A 6,000-nucleotide genomic window follows, 5' to 3' on the forward strand; every position below is an offset into this window, starting at 1 on the left:
GAGGTAGATAGGGGTAATAAAAGGATCGTAGTCCCTTTCCATACCCCAGTGAATTCCAAGTGTTCCATGTGGATAAGTTATTTCGGGGAATACCTGTTGTCCATGAGTCCCATGACTCTAGTTGGTTGCGATAGTCCCTTGACATACCAGTCTCCCTTGGAAGACAACAATCCACCAACACTAGCCGGTCCTGCATTATCAATCGATGATGTTCTCCCTTTTGATCTGCCCGAAGGCAAGTTAAAACTGAAGAAGCAGAGGATGATCCCAATTAAAGACAATCATTCTAGGTGTCACGCTTAGCTCCTTTACCTCTGTAATGAGTCCTATCGAAGTCCTTGCCATTCTGATCCCAATTTCATAGGTGTGCCCGGATCTCATGCAGTGAGTTTTCAGTCGATGTCTGGCCCGGTAGTGAAGTGGTCCTGGGAAATAGTCAAGGTACTATGGAGCCTTTCCGCCATATCCGTCGAATTTCCTTACGAAAAGTAGCTATCGCTGATGTGGGAAAGGTGCAATCCGTCCAGGGTGGAATCTATTCCGAAGTAGAGGTACGTAGTTGCTCGGAACTGGAATCGAACCGACTCCTCTCTGTTCACTATGAATCCCAACAATTCCAGAAACTGTAACAATAAATCTCGTTTGTATACGTAGTTAGGAATTGGGCTTGAAAAGGGTCAGCAAGTCGTCTAGGTATGCTACAGCGGATACCCTTTGCTCTTCAGTGCGTCCTGACCAGCTTCCAAAACTTCTTGAGGTACTATGTGAACCAATAGGTAAGTGTCCTTTCAAATCTAACCTTGCAAAACCCTTTCGAGGAGTAGGTCTCCTAATAGATGTATACCTTCCTCCTTGAGATGTCGGTACGTCCCAAAACCATTGGGTTGGCCTATGTTGATGACTGGGTGAGAGTCTCCTGTCTTCTTCTTTACTACTTTTACGTGGACCTCGGTCTGATCGGGACATAGATATCCCCGCAGTGACACTGAGCTCCCTGTTGAGGACTATCTTGTTCGTTCCTAGATGACATGGGCATTCCATCCTGAGCTTGTTTCGTACTTCTTTTCCCCGAAGCCGGAGGTTGGCAAGGTGTGCCCGGTGCTCCGGCAAACCCCTTTCGGATGATCCTGGGTGTCTGCTGGTACGCGAGTCAACCAAGGTTGTCCAGTGTGCCAAAGGAAAACTTTTCTTGTTAGGCGGGTTCTGTCACTTTTCCTTTTCCGATGGAGACTCTCCATTCTTTTATGATCTCCAGAGAAGGGGGGGAATGGAGTCCTTGTCCCCTGATGATGGAGTCTGAGATGTTCAATGTGCAGGACGTTCTGAGAGACGGTTCCGCTAAGTCGGGTGTTCTCTTTCCCCTTTGGGGAAGCCGCCTTGGGCCCTTCCAATGGTGTTTAGGTGGTAAGATGCCCGACTTGTTAGCCAGACTCTTGGAGAGGACTTCTTCCCCCGGAGCTGCCCTGGCGGCTTTAATCCTCACCTGGAAATCGGTCGGTGAATTGAGGGAAATACGACCTGTTGGTTCACACCCTTTCGGTCTGTGGAGTCAGGATCTTACAACAGTACACTTATTGCCACTCAGTGTGCCTCTGTGTATAACCGGGGTCACCCAGCATTTCGATTAATCGGTACCACTTTCGCAGTATCTGGGTAGTGGTCTGAGAATGAGGACACCCTCCGTAGGACCGGGACGTACCCGGGCAGGGCCGGCGCATCCATAAGGCGGCACAGGCGGCCGCCTTAGGGCGCACCGGCTCTGGGGGCGCAAAATTCCAGTGACCGGCAGGAGGGAAGTGCTCCCTCCTGCCTGGTCACCTCCTGGATCCCCGGAGCGGCGCTGAAGTTCATTAGGAGGCGGCGAGGGAGCTCTCTGATCTCTCTGACCGGCTCCCTCGCGCGCCTCTTGCTGATGCCGCGGGAGCCGGAATATGACGTCATATTCCGGCTCCCGCGGCATCAGAAAACAGCCTGCGAGGGAGCCGGTCAGAGAGATCAGAGAGCTCCCTCGACGCCTCCTAATGAACTTCAGCCGCACGCCTCCCAGCAGCCCCACTGGACCACCAATGAAAGACCCACGCCAGCACTCCAGGTAGGGAGGCTGGGTGGGGAATTTAAATTTAATTTAGATAATTAATTACTGTGTGTGTGTGTGTGTGTGTGTGCATGTGAGTGTGAGTGTGTATGTCAGTGTGTGTGTGTGTGTGTGTCTGTCAGTGTGTGTGTGCATGTGAGTATGTGTGTCTGTCAGTGTGTGTGTGTTCGAGTATGTGTCTGTGAGTTTGTGTGTGTGTGTGAGTATGTATTTTTCTGTAAGCCTGTCTGTATGTATGTATCTGTATGACGGTATGCCTCTGTATGTATGTATGTGTCTGTATGTCTTGTACGTATGTTTCTGTATGTCTCTGTATGCATGTATGTAACTGGATGTATGTTTGTCTCTGAATGTCTGTATATATGTCTCTGTATGCATGTATGTAACTGTATGCCTTTATGTCTCTGTATGTACGTATGTGTGTGTCTCTGTATGCCTGTATGTCTTTGTATGCATGTTTCTGTATGTATGTATGTATCTGTATGACCAGTGGCGTACATACCAGGGTCGCAGGGGTCGCGGCTGCGACCGGGCCCGGCCCACCAGGGGGCCCGGCCGCCCTGCGACCCAGGTATGTAGGTCACTGGGCCAGCCTCTTCTGCTGGGGGGCCCAGGAGCCGGCCACCTCCGGGCCCCCCGAGGCTGGCCTGCTGTCACCCGGCTGGCTGGCGGGCGCGCGAGGGAGCACTGTCCCCTGGGTGCTCCCTCTTCAGCTCCCTCGCGCACCGCACTGAAACGGGAGCCGGAAGATGACGTCATCTTCCGGCTCCGGCATCAGTACGCGGCGCGCGAGGGAGCTGAAGATGGAGCACCCAGGGGACAGTGCTCCCTCGCGCGCCCGCCAGCCAGCCGGGTGACAGCAGGGCCAGCAACACCACTGGACCCCAGGGAATCCCCCCAGCTCATCCACAGGTAAGGAGGCTGGGGGGATTTAAAAAAAAAAAAAAAGTTTGAGTGTGTTAGTGAGTGTGTGTGTTAGTGTTAGTGAGTGTGTGTGTTAGTGTTAGTGAGTGTGTGTTAGTGAGTGTGTGTGTTAGTGAGTGTGTGTGTGTTAGTGTTAGTGAGTGTGTGTGTTAGTGTTAGTGAGTGTGTGTGTTAGTGAGTGTGTGTGTTAGTGAGTGTGTGTGTTAGTGTTAGAGTGTGTGTGTTAGTGAGTGTGTGTGTGTTAGTGAGTGTGTTAGTGAGTGTGTGTGTGTGTGTGTGTTAGTGAGTGTGTGTGTGTTAGTGTTAGAGTGTGTGTGTTAGTGTTAGAGTGTGTGTGTTAGTGTTAGAGTGTGTGTGTTAGTGTTAGAGTGTGTTAGTGTTAGTGAGTGTGTGTGTTAGTGTTAGTGAGTGTGTGTTAGTGAGTGTGTTAGTGTTAGTGTGTGTTAGTGTTAGTGAGTGTGTGTGTTAGTGAGTGTGTGTGTTAGTGAGTGTGTGTGTGTGTTAGTGAGTGTGTGTGTTAGTGAGTGTGTGTGTTAGTGTTAGAGTGTGTGTGTTAGTGAGTGTGTGTGTTAGTGAGTGTGTGTGTGTTAGTGAGTGTGTGTGTGTTAGTGAGTGTGTTAGTGAGTGTGTGTGTTAGTGTTAGTGAGTGTGTGTGTTAGTGTTAGTGAGTGTGTGTGTTAGTGTTAGTGAGTGTGTTAGTGAGTGTGTGTGTGTTAGTGTTAGAGTGTGTGTGTTAGTGTTAGAGTGTGTGTGTTAGTGTTAGAGTGTGTTAGTGTTAGTGAGTGTGTGTGTTAGTGTTAGTGAGTGTGTGTTAGTGAGTGTGTTAGTGTGTGTTAGTGTTAGTGAGTGTGTGTGTTAGTGAGTGTGTGTGTTAGTGAGTGTGTGTGTTAGTGAGTGTGTGTGTGTTAGTGTTAGTGAGTGTGTGTGTTAGTGAGTGTGTGTGTTAGTGTTAGAGTGTGTGTGTTAGTGAGTGTGTGTGTTAGTGAGTGTGTGTGTGTTAGTGAGTGTGTGTGTGTTAGTGAGTGTGTTAGTGAGTGTGTGTGTTAGTGTTAGTGAGTGTGTGTGTTAGTGTTAGTGAGTGTGTGTGTTAGTGTTAGTGAGTGTGTGTGTTAGTGTTAGTGAGTGTGTGTGTTAGTGTGTGTGTTAGTGAGTGTGTGTGTGTTAGTGTGTGTGTGTTAGTGTTAGAGTGTGTGTGTGTTAGTGTTAGAGTGTGTGTGTGTTAGTGTTAGAGTGTGTGTGTTAGTGTGTGTGTGTTAGTGAGTGTGTGTGTTAGTGTTAGTGAGTGTGTGTGTTAGTGTTAGTGAGTGTGTGTGTTAGTGTTAGTGAGTGTGTGTGTTAGTGTTAGTGAGTGTGTGTGTGTGTGTGTGTGTGTGTTAGTGAGTGTAAGTGTGTTAGTGTTAGAGTGTGTGTGTTAGTGTTAGTGAGTGTGTGTGTTAGTGAGTGTGTTAGTGTTAGTGAGTGTGTTAGTGTTAGTGAGTGTGTTAGTGTGTGTGTGTGTGTTAGTGTGTGTGTTTGTGTTAGTGTTAGTGAGTGTGTTAGAGTGTGTGTGTTAGTGAGTGTGTGTTAGTGTGTGTGTTAGTGTGTGTGTCTGTTACTGAGTATGTTTGTGTGTGTCTGTCAGTAAATGTGTGCGTCTGTTCATGAGAGTGTGTGTGTGTGTGTCTTAAGCACTTACCTTTCTCCAGCGCCGGACTCCCTTAACGCTGGGGATCTCTCCGTCCCCATCCGCCTCTCAGCTCCGAATGCACATGCGTGGCAAGAGCCACGCGCGCATTCAAACCGCCCATAGGAAAGCATTACTCAATGCTTTCCTATGGACGTTCAGCGTCTTCTCACTGTGATTTTCACAGTGAGAATCGCAGAAAATCCTCTAGCGGCTGTCAATGAGACAGCCACTAGAGGCTGGATTAACCCTCAGTGAAACATAGCAGTTTCTCTGAAACTGCTATGTTTTCAGCTGCAGGGTTAAAACTAGAGAGACCTGGCACCCAGACCACTTCATTGAGCTGATGTGATCTGGGTGTCTGTAGTGGTCCTTTAAGTGTATGTGTTTATGCATGCACTGGCGTACATACCGCGGTCGCACGGGTCGCAGCCCTGCGACCAGGTGCCCGCCGCCATGTGTTGCGGCCCCAGCCTGCGCAGAGTAAGCGCTCGCGCGGGGGGAGGAGGGGGCCCCGGATCAGTTTTCGCACCGGGGCCCCATGGGTTGTGTGTACGCCACTGTGTATGACGGTATGCCTCTGTATGTGTCTGTATGACGGTATGCCTCTGTATGTATGTATGTGTCTGCATGCCTGTATGTCTCTGTATGTATGTTTCTTTATGCCTGTATGTCTGTATGTATGTGCCTGAATGTCTTTGTATGTATGTTTCTGTATGCCTGTCTGTATGTATGCGTCTGTATGACGGTATGCCTCTGTATGCATGTATGTCTTTATATGCCTGCATGTCTCTGTATGCATGTATATCTCTGCTTGTATGTCTCTGACTGTATGTGTCTGTATGTCTCTGTATGATTATTTCTGTCTTTGTATGACAGTGTACCTGTATGACTTTGACTGTGTGACTGAAAAATGATGCCTGTGTGCCTGTGGCTTGGGAGGAAAGACACACAGGTGAAGATGCATTTTTTTTTTTAATGAGGGTTGGGGGCGCCAAAATGCATCTTCACCTGTGTAACTAAAAATCCTAGCACCGGCCCTGTACCCGGGTATGGGATACGTGAAAGCCTCCCTATGTATAATCTAATGGTTCCCCCCATTAGAGACCCCCCCCAGCAAAAAATGTGTTAATGTGGGTGAGTGTGTGTGTGTGTATGTTAGTGTGTGTCTGTGTCTGTTAGTGTGTGTCTGTGTCTGTTAGTGTGTGTGTATGTTAGTGTGTGTCTGTGTATGTTAGTGTGTGTCTGTGTCTGTTAGTGTGTGTGTGTCTGTTAGTGTGTTTGTGTGTGTGTATGTTAGTGTGTGTCTGTGTCTGTT

This window comes from Pelobates fuscus, chromosome 10 (genome assembly GCF_036172605.1).
Source record: "Pelobates fuscus isolate aPelFus1 chromosome 10, aPelFus1.pri, whole genome shotgun sequence".
NCBI classification, from domain to species: Eukaryota; Metazoa; Chordata; class Amphibia; order Anura; family Pelobatidae; genus Pelobates; species Pelobates fuscus.